Below are 22276 nucleotides of genomic sequence, written 5' to 3' on the forward strand. Positions count from 1 at the left end.
GCTCACCTCCATGTAATGCGTTGTTAAGATGGTTGTTGTTCATTTCACATATTTCTGTGAGGCTGTGTTGGATGAAACATGATTTGCAATTATTTAACTTTGCCTTAAGTCCACCTGGTAAAACTTGCAATTTAATTTAAAATAATTGAAAGCTCCATCTTGCAAAATGTACTGACACTCGTCATGCAATTATACACCTGTGTGGACATAAAAAAATTTCAGTGAGCATACAGGTGATTCTACATTTTTGTTCTACATACTGAAACCATTTTGTCAGCCAGCCAGGAGTGTCTCCTACAGCGATGAGCAGCACAGATGGTTGTTTTAACAGCAGGTGAGAGAACTTCAAACAAAGCAGGGCGATGTCAGTTAGGGTCTAGATGTTTAAAACATCAGTTCCTGGCTGCAGGCTACAAGGTCATTTTAGATGGATTCATTACCGATTCTCTTTGCCAGTCAGTTTTCAGGAGAACATGATCATGTCTGATACACACTATTTCACAGCACATTCACCAGACCTTCTGTGAGAGCTTTCACTCATATACTTAGCCATTGTCAACAGTTGTTTAGAAGGACAAGCAGTCTTCAACTTGTTGCCAGAACACTTGTGAGTAATACTGCATCAGAGTTATGAGTTTCCCACTACTTCTGCCTGTTTGCAGTGTGATATATATTTATAAAAAACGAACAAATCTAAAACAGGAGTTTACAGCCACGTTAGCAGCATGGTGAGGCTGTACTTATTCACAGTAGTGCTTAGAGCTAAATGCTACTATCCTGATGTTTAGAAGGTATAATGTTCATCATGCTTAGATGAATAGTTAGCACATCACCAAAGGCAGTGCAATTTATCGGGTCCATGTCATTGGTTCGACATCCCATTAGTCCGACTGTCCGCGGTGCTGAACGGCTCGCGGCGGCCGTATGGTGCGCCGCGACCGGCTTGAGGCAGAGCAGGCTCACGGCTTATGTGTTTGTTTTTTCTTTTTCATTTTAACCCACACCATGATCTTTTCCTGACCCTAACCAAGTGGTTTTTGTGCCTAAACCTAACCAGACCTTAACCACAGGGCATCATGATGATTTCGGAACGGACTTCGGAACAATGAGTTTAATATGGTCGGAACAATGGGATGTCGAACCAATGGGCTGTTCCCAATTTATCCTGAGGGGGGCAGAATGTCAGAATCAAATTTCATGGTGATCCATCAAATTGTTGTTGAGACATTTTACTTCGAACTAGGGCTGGGCGGTATGACAACATTTTCATATCATGGTTTTAAGAAAAAATCATATCAGTTTCACGGTATTTCACGGTATTTTGCTCAGATTCGGCCAACTTGACCTGCTGCTGTGTTGAGCTATGGCCTATTCAAGTGCCGGAATTTGTTATTTACCTGACAACGCCTGAACACAACACACGCTCCGCTCCATTCATTTGGGCTCCACTGACTGCGTACGGAAGCGACACGTAGAGAAGCCAGCGGGGTTGTTTACCATTTGCCGAGCCGAGAGGCTGCATGTAGGCTGCATGAAATGTTAAAGCATTTTCCACCTAAGTTATTACATATATCTGAGTTATCTACAAGTTTACTGTACTGTTTGTCATCTACTCGCTTTCAAATGTCCGCCACGGACATTTACACAATGTCACAGATAAACATGGGTCAATGCATGAAAAAAAATCATCACATATCACCTCTGATAATGGTTTATTCATTTAAAAACACATTGTGCTCGTTTAGCACACTATTTCATGTAGTTTTTATCTGCTGGAGGGTCGCGTAGGGGAGCGTAGCGTGACAAAAATAGAAGAGCCCCGTAAAATAGAGAGTTGTTGCGCGACAGATGGGCTGCTACGGGACTCACGCTGCAGACGTGTCGCGCCGCTGACGTGCCCGGTGGAGCCTGGCCGTAACTGTCTCGGACTCGGGACGGGTCGTCTTCGGTCAGGAAAATGTGGTCCGAGCCGTGCTCTAGTGTGCTTACCTGTGTGTGTGCGCTTTGTCTGTGTGTGTGCGCTTTGTCTGTGTGTGTGTGTGTGTGTGTGTGTGTGTGTGTGTGTGTATCGGCGCGATACAGAGGGCAGAGGAGAATTGTAAACGGCGGTGCGCCGCTGCTAGTTGCATATAGGGGAAACACTGCTCTTTTTGGTATGAGTTCTTCTGGGTCATCGTGTACAGTTGCTTTGCTTTCAGGACTCTCTCCGGCAGCCATTCTCGCCTCTAAACTTTTCTATGCTCTCACTCTCACCCGCTCAAGCGCGCCTGTGGTGTGCAGCGGTGAAATGGTCCCCGCTGAAACACTTTCCTGCCGCGCACGTTCCGGACATTGTTTGGGCTATTCACCGGTATTGCGGTATATGAAAAATTCATATCATAACGGAAATAAATACCGGTTTTCGGTACAAACCGGTATACCGCCCAGCCCTACTTCGAACCACAAATGTCAATCTAATGGTGGTGCTACAAAAAAGCCAAAGGGTCACCAAAATCAGTAAGATTCATCCTCTGGGGGCCATAAACTTCTGTACCAAACAGAAATGGCAGACTATGCAACAATAGCTAAGATGATTCAGTTTGACCCCAAACATTGGAAGGGCCAACACTGTCATCTCTACAGCCACACTGCTAACATGGATAAAAAAAGTAGACATAATTTTGAGATATGTTGTTGCTTTAACTTAATGGCAAAATGTCAGTCTGTCATTTTCCCATTGTTTTGTCCCCGTCAGTAAAGGAAACACAGACCAAAATATGACATCGGTACGATACAAAAGTTAACATACTGACCAACACAAACTTAGTGGCACCACAGGTGTATTGCACATGCTATATATCACCATGAAATGTGTTATAAAGCATGGTACATAGGGTCTTTGGCTGTAAAGCCCTCTGAGGCACATTGTAATTTGTGATATTAAATTGACTTGCATCATTTATATAATTTCATTACTAAGCTCAAAACAAACCAATTTGTGCTGAAGGTGTGTGCAGTGGTACATATGAGGTTGTGTTTATGCAGATCAGGTGAGGCGATGCAATTTTGGTGCTCATTCACTCATTATTCATTACTGAGCTGGAGGCACTGCTGCCTGGAACTAAACCCTGTTCTCTGCGGCGGTGAGCAATTGTTTTGCCGCTGCACCAGCTGTGTGCCCTGTACCAACATCTTTGCAGGAGCTCAGGAGGCATCCTCGGGATGCATGCTGTACTCTCAAAGACATCACTGTACAAACTTGGAGTATGAGGAATACATTAGCACTCGGGTGTGTAGGAAAGCTAAGGCGTTGCTGTGTGGGGGAGGGTGTATTGGCCTAGAGGTTAGAAAAGTGTTGAGTTAAAGATTAGCACTTTCCCCTGCCTCATGCCTACTGCTGCGGTGCCCTTAAGCAAGGCCATTAACCCATATATGCTCCAGTGATGCTGCTCTGTGGCCAGCAGAACACACTGTGTTTGTTCAGGGCAGCTTTCAGGTGTGAATGTGTGAAGCTAGGTGTTTCTGTAAAGAAGCATTTGTAGTGCACTTTGTAGTAAACTAAAGGAAAACAAATACAATAGTGTTCCTTTGGAGGCAGAAATTACCCAACAGGCACAAATGCCACAGATGCAGGTGGATGTGCTGAGGATGCTGCACCCTACTATCAGGCATTTTAAAGATCAGCAATTTTCTTGCAATTTTTTAGTCTTAAATACAGTGTTCTTGCTGCACGTAATTGCTATGGGTGCTTTGAAATGTTCATAGTGTTGAGGTTGGTTTTTGTGCAGTGCTGTTGAGTTAAACTTCATAAAACTGCCAGACATAAATGTTAAGATCATATAGTATTAGAATTCATTACTAAGTAGAGTGAGTTTGCCTTTCAGCATTCCATTCAAGTGTAATAAAATGGTGTTTCAGCAACTAAAAATGGCACTGTGACTGTGTTTGTGCTACTGCACAGTTGAAGCCAGACTAAAATTTGGTGCCAATGTCCAGTGGAGTTAAATAGAATTACACTGTCTTACAAAAAAGATTGTCTACTTAAAAGAAGTATTGTCTGAGTTGCTATTCAGTCTTGAAGAACAGAAATCCTGAGAATGAGTCACCTCTGTAGAAGCAAAGACAAGCCACAAGGATATGATTTTCATGAGCAACCACATTACTAACTGTGAAATTTAACCAAGGCAGTAGCCATGGAGTCAACACTGAGGGGGGCCAAATCTGCTGGAGTTCTTAAGTGGGGTAATGAAACAGAGAGGTGGTACATTGTTTTATATACAGTACAGTGCTGCAGGGATGATGTCTTTTTGTAAGCCAAAGTGGAAGTAAGGGTTGCCCTGGCTGCTAAATCAAAACGCCAATGGTATTTTTCCATCGGATTGTGGATTATGCAGAAAATAAACTCTGTGGCAAACAAAAGTTTATTATACTTACACTTCGGTAAGATAATCTTCACAAATTAACTCCACTTTTATGATATTTGAAGCCTGGATGCAATCACCAGAAGTAGGCTGAAATTCTAACATTAAGCTATGAAAGGACTGTAATACATTTGCATGACTTCAACGTTGCCACTACAACGAGGTTGTAAAACTGTGTTCCCCAAACTCCTAATTAGCAACCTCCTTTTTAAAGACACCTAAAAGCTTCAAAATCCATGAAAGGGGTATTTACTTTTGTATTTTATGTCACAGAATAAAAGATGAAAGTCTCTAAAGCTTGTGATAACTACACTTGTTATTTCAGGCATCTAACCAAAAACCCATTCAAAAAAGCCTAATGACTTCAAGAAGAGGAAACAACGAACGAGGGAATGCTAAAATGTTAACGCAGTCATCACGAACAATGAAATTACAACTTCCATGTCCATCATATGATGCCACAGGGCCCAAAACGACTTTTTTCCATAGACTTACATTGAGAAGGAGAAATCTGTAAATCAGCGGATAAAGCTTCACAATGCTCACAAAATGACTCATTTAACTATAAGGATTTGATCCACATGTCCAATAACATTTGGAAAGTCTAAAAGAGCTGAAAGATGAAATAATTCTATCTCCATTCAAGTTAGTGAAGAGCTAAACCAGAGGTAACTGGCTCCGCTGGTGGAAGTGTCTAGTGCGCTTGCTCTATGGACCCATTCCTGTGGAAGCAGCACCAATCATCTAAGTAATGTCATAGGCCATGTTAACGATTTTGGCTTCATGAGCCACTGACCAACTTTCATAGGAATGAAAGGAGTCCTGCCTCCATTTCTGTAACCGGGTCTCTTTATGCATCCATGTGCACTACTGTATTGATTGTACCTAGCCACAGCAGTCCAGCAGCAGCTTATGCTGGAATATGGCAGCACTACTTGGACACACCACATTCAGAACTGCAGTGCAAATTTTTAAATTATGTTTTTTATGAATATATTGGGGGACATTCTTAGCATGTTTCAATATGTTGGATAGATATGCCCCCGCCCAACCCCCCCACTCAACCCCCCACGCCCAATATATATTCTAATTACTGCTTTGAATTTAACAACTACTGAATATAGCCCAAATGATAGTGGATTTTTGGCTTGATGTTAAGTTTCATTTTCCATTTTAGGTTTCACAAATTTGGATTACTTATAAAATTCCAATTATTACAGCCTTTCTTTGCTTCTATACATCACTAATCTTCCCCAACAAAAGGCACCATACAAAGTACAATATAAATTGAACAAGAGTCCTGAGAGAGCCCACAAGATTTTTTTTGCAAATATCAAATGAGATATTATAAAGGCATTGCTCATTGGAATGGTGATGGCTTCATTATGACTTCCACCTTGGCTCAGAAATGAGACCTTGAGACAAGGAAGGCAGAGACAAGAGGGACGGTGTGGGGGGGTTGGGGGTCAGACCAGGCTTCAGGAAAAGAGAGGCAGAAACAGATGAAGAGAGACTTACATGAGCAGAATAACAAACAGCCCTCAGGAAGAAAAGACGTAGAACGTGAAGGGCGCAGTGAATTAGTGTTAAGATAAAGACATCAGGGAGCAGTTCTGCAACCCTGCAAACTGCTCTCTCTCCGTCTGTGGAAGAGGGCACAGAGTGGGAGGGCCATTCAGTATGTGTGAAAACAGCCAACATTATCTGTCGGGCTATCAGTGACAGCTGGGCAGTTGTGAGCATTATAATATACTCTCTAAACTATTAGAAATAGGGAAGAAAAGTTTTTTAAATGGCCACAGTGATCACATGCCGAACAAAGTACAGTATGCTCAAGACATTATAGTTAGTCTTCACACTCCAATATGAATAATTTTGACATCCCCCCCCCCCGAGCTCTAAAATGAGGAAGCCAAGTCACCAGATGTTGTCCTTTAAGGGGGATATTCTGTTCCATCCAATCAGTGATACAGAGGGCAAAGCCCAAGAATGCAAATGAAGACACTGAAGCCGGGGGCACAGTTCTGACATTCAATCCTCTGTGGACAATATTATGAAGGACATGGAAAATCACATTCTCCACAGTTATGGTTAAGAAATAGAATTTATGATCTATTATTGCTATTCTATTTTGGCCACTTTTGTGCCTATAATATTTCTGTTTCTTTTTCCTTTATTTCTGTTTCGTGTGAGTTTTCTTCAGGTGCTCCGGTTTCCTCCCACAGTCAAAAGACATGCAGGGTAGGTTAACTGGTGACTCTAAATGGCCCACAGGTAATTCAGAGTGAACTGCTGTCTGTCTCTATGTGTCAGCCCTGTGATAGACTGGCAACATGTCTGTGGTGTTTTTCTCACCCAATGTTAGCTCCAGCTCCCCACAACCATCTAAAGAATTAGCGGGTATAGATCATGGATGGATGATTTTGTGTGTTCTGTAGCATTTTCTACACAGCGCGGACCAAATACAATGTGCATAACAAAGCATGAGCTCATTAAAATATCAATTTCTCTCTGTTGTTGCCTTTGCCGTTTTCTTGCATTTCCTGCTTGATCCTCGATGCCTTAAGGTACATCCTGTGACCTCTGGAGTGTCAATAGTCCACTCTTCATGTTTTGAAACTCAACTGTCTCTTTTAATATATCATCAGTGAGTTTAGAGGAAATCTGGGGATTTGGCGGTATTGCCGGGTGATAAAGTCACGCTGAGTAGCCAACACAGAGATGAGCCACGTTCTGCCAAATGGACCAATTAGCCAAACAGAAATACAATAGTGAAGTTGAAGAAGAAAGTTTGGGGAGTTCAGGGTTCAATATGAGGTTACTGATAGATGCACTGCCAAGGCTCGAATGGGCAATAAACTCTCCTTACTGAATAATAAATACTTTGGATGAGCAAATATGTTAGAAAATGTTTGGTTGGTTGATAAATAGAAAAAGACCAAGAAACTGTGTAGATAAAAATGGAAGTCAAGCACAATGTCTCCAACTAAAACGTATCCTATCAAAGAGTTTAGCATGCTGTTGTTTGCGACAAAAATTACAAGCTTAAAGGGGAACTTACACATCAAAGTCTGTTTACAGGTGTTCAGGAGAACTACTGCATATGTGAATAAAGTTGTGTAAAGCCTTTTGTTTCTCCAGAGGGAACTGTGTGAAGTCTGATAAGCAGTGGTTGAGGTTTACACTCACAACTGAGAAAGACTACAAGAAACCTGGAAGTGTGGCGTTAGGGAGAAGTGCACTGACCAGGTCTCTGTAGCTTGCTCCTCACTTCTGCTTGAGGCCAGCGGCTCAAGGCTACATTAGCCACTGGCATTACATGCGTGGATCTCAGACTTAGCTGTTGGTGGTCGAATTGCATTGTGGGTAATGCAGACGACTAAGAAAAGGAATGTATGGTATAAAGGAGACCGTGAGCCTACCTGGTATTAATGTACATCTTGGGTGATCTGATCACAAGTGGACAGCGATTGTGATCAGATCCCTCACCACTTGCTGAGGTGGTCTGAGCACATATCTTTTCGAATGTAAATGTTAATGCGTCCTGATGTCTCCCCAAGAATGACTACTACGTCAATGCAGGACATTGTGGTTGTTTTGGAAAGAGCATGCCAGTGCTCTAACTTGCCCATTTTACCATGAGTTGAATGATGTGTTGCGTGACCGTCTATCATTTTGCTCTAAAGGAGATGTGTTTAATTCCACTGACAATAATGTCTCCATGGCTAGTGAGAGTGTGGCAGTAATGAAATGTGAACACAAATGGTCAGCTAGAAATGCATGATCGACACAGGTGTTCATCATGACTTCAACAGTGTTATGGATTCCAGTGCCAAAATTAAGTCAAGTGAATTGTGCAACTACAGTGCAGTGATTTGTTCCAAATTACAAAGGTAAAACATTCTGAATTTGCTGATTTGCTCCCCTGGCTCTCTGTCATAACAACGGCTGCTTAGGCTAAGAAGGTATTCTAGAAATATTTGTGACAATACATTGATAAAGAAAAAAAAAAACATGATATTTTCAAAGTTGAAATATTTATAATATTTTATCCATTCGCCTTAAAGGGATAGTGCACCCAAAAATGAAAATTCAGCCATTATCTACTCACCCATATGCCGAGGGAGGCTCAGGTGAAGTTTTAGAGTCCTTACATCCACGTGCTTTCGCTGGTCTCGCGCGCAAGCGGGGCTTCAGGACACTTGGATCACTATGGACGAGCAGTATGGAGATATTTTGTGGTTTCAATTATGTGTTTTTGACATTTGAATCTGGGGCGCGGTAAGCCTCCATTAGATGGAGTTGTGTTGCTAGCCCCTCTCCCCTTGGATCTCCGCAAGTGTTGTGAGGACTCTAAAACTTCACCTGAGCCTCCCTCGGCATATGGGTGAGTAGATAATGGGTGAATTTTCATTTTTGGGTGCACTATCCCTTTAATATAATCCTGCAGTATTGTTGACACTATTGAGATTTTCATTAAAATGTTAAATATTCATTAAAAGAGGGGTAAAACCAGAATCAGCACCTCCTCCATCTTTGCAACTGTACTGCAAGGAAGGAGCTGTCACTGCAAAAAAAGTGGCCAAGTTCTACTGCCCTTGATTTCAAACATGCAGCAGTCTCATAAGGCCAGACAACAATATCAAGACAGGCTGGAACAGCAGGGATGAGCGAGGAGCTGACAGACATAAATTGTTATCATCAACCATTGTATTTATCCTAAACGGTGTCTGAGTTTCTTCCAAAATTGAGATGTCAATCATGTGATAGAAATTGGAACTACTCTTCAAAAACTGATTGGTACCACCAATGTAAGACTACAGAAAGAAATCCTTGACTGTCAAAATACACTTTTGCTGGGCGGATTTTGGATCTAAAATCATAAACACCCATTGAGCAGATTACTGTTTCAAGGACTGCCACTACCAACAGAGCATAACAAAACTTTCATGAATTCACTTCATCATTGTGATAAGGGCTGCCAAGTGTTGGGAGCACAGGAAAACTAATCTCATTCTGTCCAGCAAACTTGATAGCACCTCGTTGGCAAACTAATCAGGCAATCTGTTGAATTTCATTGATCCTTGAAAACAATTGACTGCTTCTTGGCTGGAAATGCAAGGAATACAGCACACAGTGACACCTCCAACCATGTTCATGTCAATCAAACTGTCAATTCTTATCTATCTCCACATTGTGGAAATTCTTACAATATCTAGACCCTTTCAAGGGCATGTGGAACTGGGGGCAATTGATTATACCACAAATCCACTATAACCGATTTGCAATAAATATTGAGGTCAAGTTAAAAGCCTCAACTGCTGCAAGTAACGCAGATAATTGTTATGCATTATTATCAAATTACATGTTTGAATCAGGTGCACTATTCTTATGAGCTAAAGACAATGCGGCACTTAAGGTAACACTTCATTTACCAGTGCATTAGTTCTTTCAATTAGTCAAATTAGATTAACTCTGACAAACAAGTGGAGGTTCGTCTTCATTAAAAAAAAAACCTAATTTGTCTTTGTGCTCTATGTGGAAACACCAATTAAAGTCTTCCTGAACTATTAAGTGTCATCGGTGTGACAGTTTTCCTGTCAGGCCAGGAAGTCAGCACAATTGTGAACACTTGAACACTTTTAACAGCAAAAGTTAAGAAAACTACACATTCATCAGGAGGCCTGTGATAAAAAACAGAAATGTAAAGTTGTGTATTGTTGTAGTGCTGAACGGGCTGCTCCTGTAAAGTAACCATGCATGCATATTTAAATGTGCTGGAAGATTCTTTACAGTAAGAATTCTTACTGTAAAGATTCTTTACAGTTTTCACTGTCTGATTACTGAAGACAAGCTAAAGCTTGTTATTACTCATAATTCCTCTTCCTCTGTTTCTTTTGGCCTGGATTTAGCCCCTCTTGGTCTGTGTTTGTGTCTGACATAACAAATTCTACCCCTGCTTTCCGTATATGTTCCATTTCCAACACAGCTTCCTTTCAGGCAGTCAGTCGGTAGCAATAAATCAGGTGGGAAGGCTATTTGTATACATTTCTGTCCCCTTAGCCCATATTCTTTTACTGCAAACTAGGAACACTATAAAGTACATCAGCACAAACATGCAATATGTTGTTCTCATTTGCAAAACCACAATGGGCTCCCTTAATGAATACGGGTAAGTGGTATTTGATTGTTTGGTGCCTAGAAGACAATGTTTCTAATTCTTGGTAGATATCCTCCACAGATCGAGACTTTGGTGTTTTACAGTAGTTATCGAGAACTACACAGTCTACTTAGAAATCAGCTCTCACACACTCAAATAAGGAAAACATAGCATGCTGATCCAGAAAAATCCCAATTTTGAGTAGACATCACAGTTACGTCACAGCAGTTGTGCGCGCATGATGGCGGCAGAAAAACAGTGGACATCAGAGACAAACAGTTGAAATACCCATAATAAAAATGTCTTCTTGTGCCGTTGGATGTCAGAACAGGAATACATATTAAGGTAACTGTCATATTTATAGAAAACCGATGCAGAGGATGCTGAAGTAGAAAATATAGTTTTGTTGCCAGTTAATTATCATCTTGATATTCAAGATAAAATTGCTGGATACTCAATAGAGGAGTGTGTGTTTGGCTAACATGAACAGAATTATGGTGAAAGATAATTCGTCATCAAAAGGATTTATAAAAACTCATATTTGTTAAGCATGGACTTGGCTTATTGTCCTTGGTTAAAACTTGCGAAGACGTCCCCATATGATATAATTTAATGTGGAAGTAACAGACAACTTTTTAACTAGCTAGCTAATGCTGTCTGCTCATTAATTCCTTGATCACACAACAGCGACCTTCACTACTGCTCATTCTAGAAAGGAAACCACAAGAAAACATGTTCTTTGTTTAGATTAATATACGGACAATGGATTACCGTTTCTTTCTAGCTGTCAGCGATCAGCCATAGGTAGCACACTAGCTACATTAGCTACATCGCTAATGTTCAGGTACCTTTCACTTTCCCTGCATGGATGCAGATGGAACCAATCAGATAGCTGGACTGAGATTTTACCTTGTGACGTACTACCTGCTTATACGTGCGTGGTCATGAACATACGTGGACAGTTAGAGTTAATATGCACATGTGGCAAACAGAAGAAATGAGTGTATGTTTACATATTCCTATCTATAGGCCTAAGCCCCACATACATCCATAGACACTCAATATTTGTTTTACGGCGCAGATCAAGGTCAATTTCATCAATCTGATGGTAGTATTGATCATCTGCTTAAAAAATCCAGTAATATGTCCTGTTGTGACAAAAACAAAGATTTCAAAAATGAAAATTCACATGCGAAATCCTATTTTCATGCAATTTCATACAGAAATAGATCATAGACAAGTGCATTACATTAGCCTGCCTCATCATGTTCTTGTGTAGTGGGACGCCTATTAGAACTACTCTCTTCTTCTTGCCTCGTTTTTTTTATAAAAAAATTCAGCAGACTCATTTAACAAAAAGTTTTTTCATAAGTGTGTTTTAGTTATTCAGGCAGCGGACATGGTTTCATAACACAGTCAAATGTTAATTCGTCTGCAGTTTGCTTACCTTGGTACAATTCCGACCAGCAATGGACAACAGGCGACTTCCACGCTATTTACTTTGTAAGCCAATAGGCAAGCAGTGTAGGAGACTAGGGGAAGGACGAAGTAGCATGAAGTTCAGGGTAGTCCCACGAGACCTAAACTTGCTTTCTGAGAATAGCTGCGGTCTGGTCAGCGATATTTTTTTTGTAGGATGGTAGGGGAAGGTACCACCTTTTCCGCCTCTGATTGGCTAGAAGAGCTCTCCTCCGATTGGTTATTTGCTATATGCTGTCAGCTAGTCTGTTTTGATCATCTTTACCACCAACAGAAGTAAACGAAGTCAATCCAACAGTGTGATAAGTGCGTGCTGTCAGATTTATATTAATGGAAAGCACATCGCCGAATTTAAGGTTGACACCTAAAGTGAATGTCCACTCGCCGAATTTAAGGTTGACACCTAAAGTGAATGTCCACATCTTAACATATGTTCTCATAGGCACGAAAAGTATCCAAGGGATGAGGAAACGGTAAACTAAGCGATTTCTCAAGGCACTTTGGCAGCACGCTCTGGAGGACAGACATGTGTTGCAACTTTTTCTCTGTAAGGCTGGACTCCACGGAACTGTAATGGAACTGAAAGTTGGACTAACCTGTTTTGAAGTCGGTGTTACTGTCGTGTGTTGTCACATGAAACAACACCCATGAAAACTCGCGATCCACCAATTCCAGACACTCGTGTGCGCACCGCTATAGTTCCCCGTAGACATTGGCGCCCGGCACAGGATGAAGCGAGTCCGCGCCTGCGGCCGAATCGCGCCCGCAGCCGCATTGCGCACGCGACGGATCCAATGGACATGGCGTGAGATTTCTTAAATGGGCGTGAGAGAGTGACATTGATGGTGAAAGAGTGACAGTCACGCCAGATGCATGAGAGTTGGCAACCCCTCCACGACTATTAATCAACCATGCTTGACAAATGGGAGTTTTTACAATTCTTACAATGATTTATCTTTCACCATGTAAATAATTGAGTAATTCAAATAACCACACTCCTCTACTGAGTATTGGGCAGCATTGATTAGCCTAAATATCAACATTCTAATAAACTAGGAACAAAACTTTTTTTTCCCACTACAGATAGATCATAAACTCATGGATATAAAAACGAGCCATTACAAGAGGTTAAGAAATAGAAACGTTATAGTGCTTTATACATTTTATTTTGGCACTCACACCGACACACTAGCTACTGTCCCTTTCTACCACCTGTTCGGCTTCGCCAACAAAATAAGTCATCAGTGTTTACAAACATAAAAGGGTATATACTTCCATGATAGCTTGCCTTGTGTTCAAAGGTCTAGTGCCGTTGTCACTAACAGGCGGACCGCAGTCTGAGACCTATAACCAGTAAATTATTAAGGGATTTTAAATTTTGACAGGACGCTTCTATTTTAACCAGCGCAGCTTTCCTAGTCTTTAAGGCACGGTTTAGCTGATCAGAAAACGCACAGACCAATTGCATGTGAGTTAAGCCATCGCAGATGATGCCACCCAGCCAATCAAATCTCTGCATTCTGGGTGATAAACATTGCGTCTCTGTATATAGTCAGATGAGAGAGGTGAGAGGCGAGTGACAAGCGGAAAGACGATAGAAGAATAGAAAGATAGAAATATAGAAAAAGAAAGAAAGCGATACAGGGTGAGAAGACGGAGAGGAAGAGGCAAGTCAGTGAGAGACAGGGAGAGAAACAGAGGAAGCTTTCCCAGGTCTGAGGAAAGTAGCCCTGTACATCTTGACCATGTTTGGCTCCACATACAGCTGTGAGGCAGCTTTCTCCACAATGAACACAATAAAAACTAAATATCGTTCCAAGCTCACCAATGAGCACCTGCACATGTGTATGAGAATGGCCCTGACACCATTCCAGTCCAGATTTAAAATCCTGGCAGGACAAGCTTGAGTTTAATTCTCTCACTGAACAACAAAAAATGAGCAGAGTGGGAAAAAGGGAATAAATGAATAAATAACCAAATTGCTATTTATTTATTGTAAAATTGGTTGAGATTGTTTAGTCAAGATGTGAAACAGTTAACAAAGAAAAAGGAAAATTCAAGCTGTTGCTACACATTATTGTAGCCTATTTTTTTCTAAAATTAAGCACTTTATTTTAAGATGCACAATTTTTCAAAATCTATTTTGTTTATTTTCTCCATTTTATTTTTAAATGCATATCTGTATAGTTCAATGTTAAGTGACAATTAATGTTGCTGAAATGTTTTTGAATCATACTTTATTTATTTGATTTGACAGTCAGATGTTGATTACTTGCAGGCATTGATACAACTACTAGGCTACTTCAGTAGGCTATCACACTAAATCATATCGCAAGTTTGACATTATGATGTTCCGTACCTTTGCGTTAGGAAATTTTCTCTAACTGGACCTCTCTGAATTTTAGTTAAATCCCCCTTGTCTAGTGTGTAGGATTTGGTGGCATCCAGTGGTGAGGTTGCATATTGCAATCAATTAAACTACGGTTGCTGAGGCAAAAACACGAATGGCCCTACCAAGAGCCAATGTTTGATTTGTTCATTCTGGGATACTGTAGAACAACATGGTGGACTCCGTGGAAGAGACCCCCCTCCCTATATACTTATAAACAGCTCATTTTAAGGTAACAGAACCACAATGATTCTTCGTTTATAAACTAATAAAATCCTAGTTATGAATATTATCTTCGATTTCTGCCAATATATCCAGCCCGTTCTTGTTCTCAGGGCAGCAAACACACGGTTTGTCATGCCCCTCAACATTTAATATCGACTCTAATCCTAGCCTTTAACATCTGTTTCAAATGCACTGGGCTTTCAGCTAGCTCAAATGTAAACCTATATGTGGCAATACTTGAAGCTGAGAGCAACTGACATAGTATAAACAGCAAGAAAGTCTGTGTAGGGCAGATGGGAGGGGAGGTGGTTGGGTCAAACAAAATCGGAATTTCACCAAGGAGACCACAGTTCATGTCCCATGTGAAACCATAAGACACTGCAATTTTAATGTAACGTTACACAACTGACATACGATCGTCGAACACAGTCTCAGTTGTCATATGCGACATTAACATCAGGTCACATTTTATAACAAATATACTTACTTTAACCCAGAACATGATCTTTTACATAATCCTAACCAAGTAGTTTTGTTGCCTGAACCTAATCACAACCATTTCACAACCGTGTGTTACAATGTTTTTCAGCTGTGAGTCACATAGATTTGCTAAAGGATGCACTGTGCAATGCTATGAGATGCAGAGGGGTGTGAAAAAGCATTGGTATTTGGTGACCTGGGTATGAGAATGGGTTAATATATTCCATAATGGACCATTAAGCATTGAAACTATGACATCCGCTATTGTGTTATCTTCTGTTTTTCCCATCTCTACATACATGATTTGAGCAATGTCACCTTGCTTAGGTGTATATGACACAGACCATACTGTATCTCATGACCTTTACCAAATGGCACCACCACCTCTCTGCCCTCTATTTGTAACATATCATTTGTTATAATATTCTTATTAAGGCACGTCGCATTGAGACTGTATGTCAGTGTGTTCGTGTCACAAGTTAATGTGTGTCATATAAAAAAAATGCTGTCTGCTGCAGTGGATTTACATATTTCTTCAGGTTTATGTGAGAAAGCATTTTTACTGTTAGATTTGGGCCACTTGACTTTTCATCTGCAGAATTCAGCTTTGTTGCTGTGATTATTAGATTAAAATAAAGTTCAAATTTCAGATAAAACTATCATCTAAAACCAGCTGCTTACACTTGACATCCGCAGGTACCAATTACAACAGCTTCCACTGAACAGCTGTGTAACCTAATGTATTACAAATACTTTCTTTGAGGACATTCTTGCTGTTAAGTGTCTAAAAGAGCAGACCTTCCATTTTCACTGAGCAACAGTGCCCTTTCTTGAACTGAACAGGAAAGATTGCTTTCTGCTAATCACAGGTAAATGCCAAATTAGGATCTCAATTGTTTTATTGAATACTCACAAGAAGCTGTTCTGGGTTTATTAGCTCAATGACTGGTGCAGTTAGAATGGCAAATATATGAAACGCCTCTTAAATGAAATGTTTTCACACCTCCTGACTGTCTTGAGTAATGCGCCCAGGACAAATGCACTATAGCTGTAGCCTATAGGCAAGGTTGCAAGCAATAGACCAATTCAATTGCTTGTGTATCCATGCGGTGGAAGACAGATGATATCTACAAGCCACTCTCTCACATCAGCCACACACAGAGGCATGTGTTCCACGTGAATGGTCGCGCTCCCTCGTTACATCGTGTCTAACACCAATGGGTGATTTTGCTCCTCCCGGTGCTATTGGTGGATTCCATTACAATAGTGACAATGCCATTGCACTTGAAGGTTATCGACAAACGTGGTCTATCAAAACTGCTCAATGGGACTTTCATTTACTTGCTCAAGTGACCGTGCAGGTGGCGGTACATGGAGTCCATTTAAGAGAAGCCACAAGCTCCACATAGTAATAAAGAATCACCAGATGAGCAAACAGGACAAGTTTGCACCATCAAAATGCAGTTCATTCTCCTCTGTGTTATATCCATACTTTATCAAAGATCCCTCAGTCTCTCAAGTATTTCTGAATGACAGATGTTAAACCACAAAGATGCATGGAGACCCAAAGGAGGCAGGATGATGCAACACACTGCTGTTAGTGCATTTACCAATCTACCTTATGCTTTAGAAACTGCATCTAAATGCTAACATCATCAGTGCTCTGTTTATGTTGCCAGGCATGTAACTAAACCTACTGAGAACAGAACAATTCTGGTTTGTGGACATGAATAACAGAGGTGAACTTTTTTTATATATTGCTCTTGATTTAAACACTACCAGATGGCTCAAAGGACAAACGCAACATGATGTGCAATCAATCCAATCAACATTTTGTCTCTATAATGAGCCTTTTTATGACATTTTAATGTCTTAATAAAATGTGATCATTATTGCAGTTATTTGCTCATCTCATAATTTACATGCACTCACAGTAACTTCTAGCCGCACAATAAAAATCTAACTGTAACCCGTTTTGTGGTAGACATTTTCATTATGGTGGTGAGCAAAGCACAGTGGTGGATCTTGCTACGGCAGCCAGTAAGGTAGAAACAAAACATTGAAAAAAATAAATAAATAAAAAAGCATGTGAGTCATGTCAGTGGGACAGGCAGTGTCGGGAACTCCAATTAAGAGGAAGGCCTCACCGAATAATGAGGTGAAATCCATGTGGAGAAACCTGTCGTAGCTGTCTGCACCTATGTCTGTCTGCTACTCTGGAAAGCTCTCCACACAGCCATCAATAACGCCATCACCAAATCCAGGAAAAGAGTGGAGAGAGACTTGACAGGCAGAGGCTTCTCTGTTTTTAATGGCCATCACCTGTTCAGTGTTGACAAGTTACACTGCCCCTTGCTCTGCTCCAGCAGGCCAGTATCGCCACTGGCAATAATCAAAGTAGCCTCAATCTAAGATATAGGTAATGATTTTTATTAGTGATAGATAGATAGATAGATAGAATAAGAGTCTATGAAAGAGAAGTTTGAATATATGTGGCTATTTTTCTCCATATGTAGGCCTATAGTGATTTAGATCCAAAGGGATTGTTTGCAATCTCCTCAAAAGTTTACAGCTGAATTAATTTGAATTCTCTTGACCTAGATACAGTGCGGTGCAGTAATATGCTTCTAAGAACCTTTGAGATACAACTTTCAAATATATTTTTAACTGGCCTTTTTCATAATACACCATCAGCAAAAGCCATGCACTCACTATATATCTTGCATTGGGTATATATTGCCATCTTTTTTTAATATAAAACCTTGTAATACTTTCCAAACCCTGCTTGAATTTGTTATTATCTGAAAAGCAATTCTGAAGCCATAGCAGAACATTATCTTCCAAAAGTTAACATTAAGTGCATTTTCTGACAGGTAGCCTATTTGCACAGCACAAAAGGGAGGTAAAGCAAACCCAGGCTTCTGCCAGGTAATCATGAAAACTGCTCTTTGTCCTTGTGTTGCTGATAAGAGGCAATCTGAATAGGCAGAAATACAACAGAGAATCATCCACTGATAACATGGGAAGCACTTTTGCCTCTGTAATCAACACGCATATCCAGAGGTGGAGAGACCACTAGAAATGTTACTCAAGTAAAAGTACTGCTTCTTTAAAGACATTTTGCTCAAGTGTAAGTAAAAGTGCATATGTGTTAAAACGTACTGTGGGTAAATGTTACTGCATTACATTTTTAAAAGGGAAGGGGTGGTGAGGTGTGTATGTAATAAATTATATTGTATTAATTAATCAATTGCATTCAAAGTTAGTAAACACACAAGTGAAAGGAAATCAGCATCATGATCCATTACTGTATATCCTAACCCAGTGGTTCCCAACTGGTGGGTCTCCGTCCAAAAGTGGGTCACAGGTCCACTCTGAATGGACCGCAAGTGACCTGCAAACATTTCATATGTAGTGAATTTCCAGCACAGAGCTTTTATTTTGAAGTGCTGCTCCCTGCTGTAGAGTGAGCAACTAACAGACAGCTACATAACAGAGACAGCAAAGTAGCTTGACAACATGGCCAAACTTAAGTATGACGCTGGATGTTTTAAAATGTGTGAATCTTGAACTAATGACAAAGGAGAAACCTGGACCCCCTGGCTCGACCAGTTGGGAACCACTGTCCAAACCAACGTTAAATCCTTTTCTATAGACAGCACTGTTATGGCCTCTTGCAGCCTGAGCATGCAGCTGTTTGTCAATTATCAATGTACAGCCACTTGACTCAATGTAGCCTTACAAAAATTAACCAGAAAAAGACACAAAACTCTGACAAAAATGTCTATTGACATGATAAAAAGGTCTATAGACATCGCTGCAGGTGCAAAAAGCATAAGGCTAAATGAAGTAGCCTGCCACTTCCTATAGAAATAACAACAGAATAAAACATTACCAAGGCAGAGACAGCCCAGAGGTGTATAAACAATATAAAGTTCACAGTGGTTGCAGCCACAAACAATCATATTAAAGCTAAAGCAGAACCTGCAGTTTTTATACATTCTCTTAGCACGCACATACACTGCTACATTGCTAGACAATGCATTGGTTGTTGACTCATCTGGAGTGGGAGTTCAAGGCATATCTTAAAATATCTAATCGGGGCATGGCTAGACTTGCAATGGAGTAGATGTGTGGTTAGACTGCTCCGCATATAATTGTTTTTAAACACAGATATTTTTTGTGTACTTTATGACCTAATTTTACACACACACAAAACTGCACTAAACACTAGATTTGTGTTTGAGCAAGGGAAGGATTGATGCACTAGATAACATCTACAAGGCAAGTCCTGCAACAGTGGAGACTGACTCCACAGTGGCATCAAAGGAACCCTCACCATCAGACTTGCTTCATGCTGTCACAAACTAAAACAAAATATCCATCGAATTAAATTACATTCTGTGAGTCTTGTGCCCCTCAAAGTCCTCCTAAATCTGCTCCAGGTTCTGTGCTCATTTATTGTCAAGGCATTATATAACCAGTCCACTCAGCCTTTTTGTCCTTCTACTACACTCCTTTAATTCACAATGTTTCTATCTGAATGATGTAAAGTTCCTCAGTGAAAGCACAGATGTCTAGTTGGAGGATCCGCCATAGGCATTTTAGCACGTTAGCCAGACCCAGCATGCACCAGGGTCACACAACATCGTAGGTGTATTTGACTTGGGCCATGTGCTCACCAGGTGGTGCATTAAATGAGTTAGTTACTGACTGAAACATTATGCAAATAATAATAACCCACAGGACATGATCTTTCATCTGACTGCATTTGCTGATGATTTTATATGACCAAGGTTATACCAAGTTCAGCACAGCATGAAGTGGGGAGTAACGATAACAACTCCCTCCTTTGGGGAACATGAACTTTTAGCTTACATGTGGACACCATGGAGGTGATGGGGCTTTTGAAATGCTATATGAACTGCATCTGTGGTGGCAGCATAGCTTTCAGGTGAGCAGTTTAACAGCAGGCATGTCAAGTACATTGCCATAATGAAAAGAGTGTGTTGGATATATGTTGTAGTCAGATGATTATGCTATGTGAGTTTAGCAGCAGGCTTGCGTTGATTGCCTAAAGCAGCTTGCAGACATTTATTCATTCATTTCCTTCAGCCACTGTGCTGCACTACAGTAGCTTGTGCCCCAAACGTATTTCTGTACCACCTATGCAGGCAGCTCTGCATTGCATTCTCATCAGCTACTACTACAGTGTTAATCGTTGAGCTCAGAAACACTGCTCTAACAATCAGCCTTACAAGACACAACAAACAGGAATTAACAAAGATCTTCTGATGACTGAGCACAGGGAGCACACATCAGTTTCATCTAGTACCCAGCAACAATCACAATGGATTTTTGATTAATAGAGGCATTACAGGCAATGCTACAGTGTCATGCCAAAGCCATTTGCATACAGTCGAAGCAATTACAGGGAAAACTAAAGATAAACATGCTGGCCTACTGTGATTATAGGAGCAAAGATGAGTTCTTTTGCACCCAGAATCAATTACTCAACAGCAGAAACAATTTCCAAACTGTAGGTGCACCTCAGGGGGCTGGCAGTATAATATAGCTTTTTTTTTTTAATACCAGAAACCATTGCCATTCAAAAATAATTACTTTAATGATACTCCAAAGTTTAATTGTACATTGATATAACCTCTTCAACACTTTAACTTCAGAGCATTGAGCACGATCCCAAACATCCCTGACACTGACTCACCTGTTTTTGTTGACATGTATAATTCCATATCACGGAGCTCTTTCTGACATTTTTTATATAACAACCTTAATTTGACTGATTCTCAAGCCCCAAAAACTTGCTCTTAAATCTTCTCCTCTCCATATTGCTTGTCTGGGTGGACTGCTTTTCTCTTATCTTTTATGGATGCTTTCTTTTTTCTGAAATAGAGCTGGATTCTGCATACTTGCTGTTTATGAACTGGTAGTCATCGCTTTCCTCAGCAAATGTAATTGCATCTCCTGGAAGTTCACTCAAGCACAGTTTGCCTACGTCAAGCCTTTTGATGCCTATGTGAACTATATCCACATTCGCATGAACTCTAACTCAACTCTGTGCTATCTTGCACAACGATATCAAGACCTTCCACTCTCACTTTTTGGAGTTCTTTTTATCCTATTGATGCCACTGTATGCTTAAGATAAAGTCAGCCCTACTCATACACCCCCTCCTTCATAGCTCCCAATAGTAAAGTCACTCAGGCAGAAATGCCAGCCAAATGTGTATATCTAGTACTGCACTCTCCCAATCTCTAATCTCACAGCTCAGTCTATGGACGCCTGCGGCAGGTCTGTGCTCCCCAAAGAGATTTTGAATCAGCACTCATACGTTTGATGACACAAGTAGTACAGAACTCACTAAAGGCAAACTGTGTTTATGGTGGCTGCTACAGTGCAGGAAATGTTCTTTTAACTTGAAGCCTTTATGATGCAATGTTGGTTTTTAAATGACCTTGCATCACATCATGAATTCATGTCCTGTTTCGCTTGCTAACCTCATTGTTGTTATGCAGTGCACAATGTGTGTTTGTAGGTGAGCTATTGCACAGACAATTTAAACCTTACATGGCTGACAGGAGCATTACAATTCCAGGCACACAGATGGGCATGAAACATTACTTAGATCAACTTAAAGACCTGTCACAGGCACTGTCACAAATACTCCGCACACAAATAGAAATTCAGCTAAGTGAGTACTCAAATGCGGATGTGCTCTTTCTCGAAGTCAAATACCTCATGTTGATTCTTTCGTGACCAAATTTTTACTGGATAATTTCACTGATATTGAATAATTTTAACAGCATGAATTAACTCTTTTTTGCAATCCCTACTCTATAAATAACAATTGATGGACTCATACAGAAATGCAATATATGATATAATTACATATATATGCCCCTATATCAAGAATAATGTTGCTATATTATCACATGAAGATACGCGTTTATAATATTTAATACCAACAGTTAAATTTGTAAATGTACATATATTAGAAATACCTGTATGGTGATTTTTTTTTAATGGTATTACAGAACCTTTTAGAGCCGACATCACAGTGACGTCAGTTTGTTGGAGGCAAAACACGACTCGCCACCACAGGGCTCTTAAAATGTCATCTTG

This window comes from Epinephelus moara, chromosome 7, assembly GCF_006386435.1.
Source record: "Epinephelus moara isolate mb chromosome 7, YSFRI_EMoa_1.0, whole genome shotgun sequence".
Taxonomy (NCBI): domain Eukaryota; kingdom Metazoa; phylum Chordata; class Actinopteri; order Perciformes; family Serranidae; genus Epinephelus; species Epinephelus moara.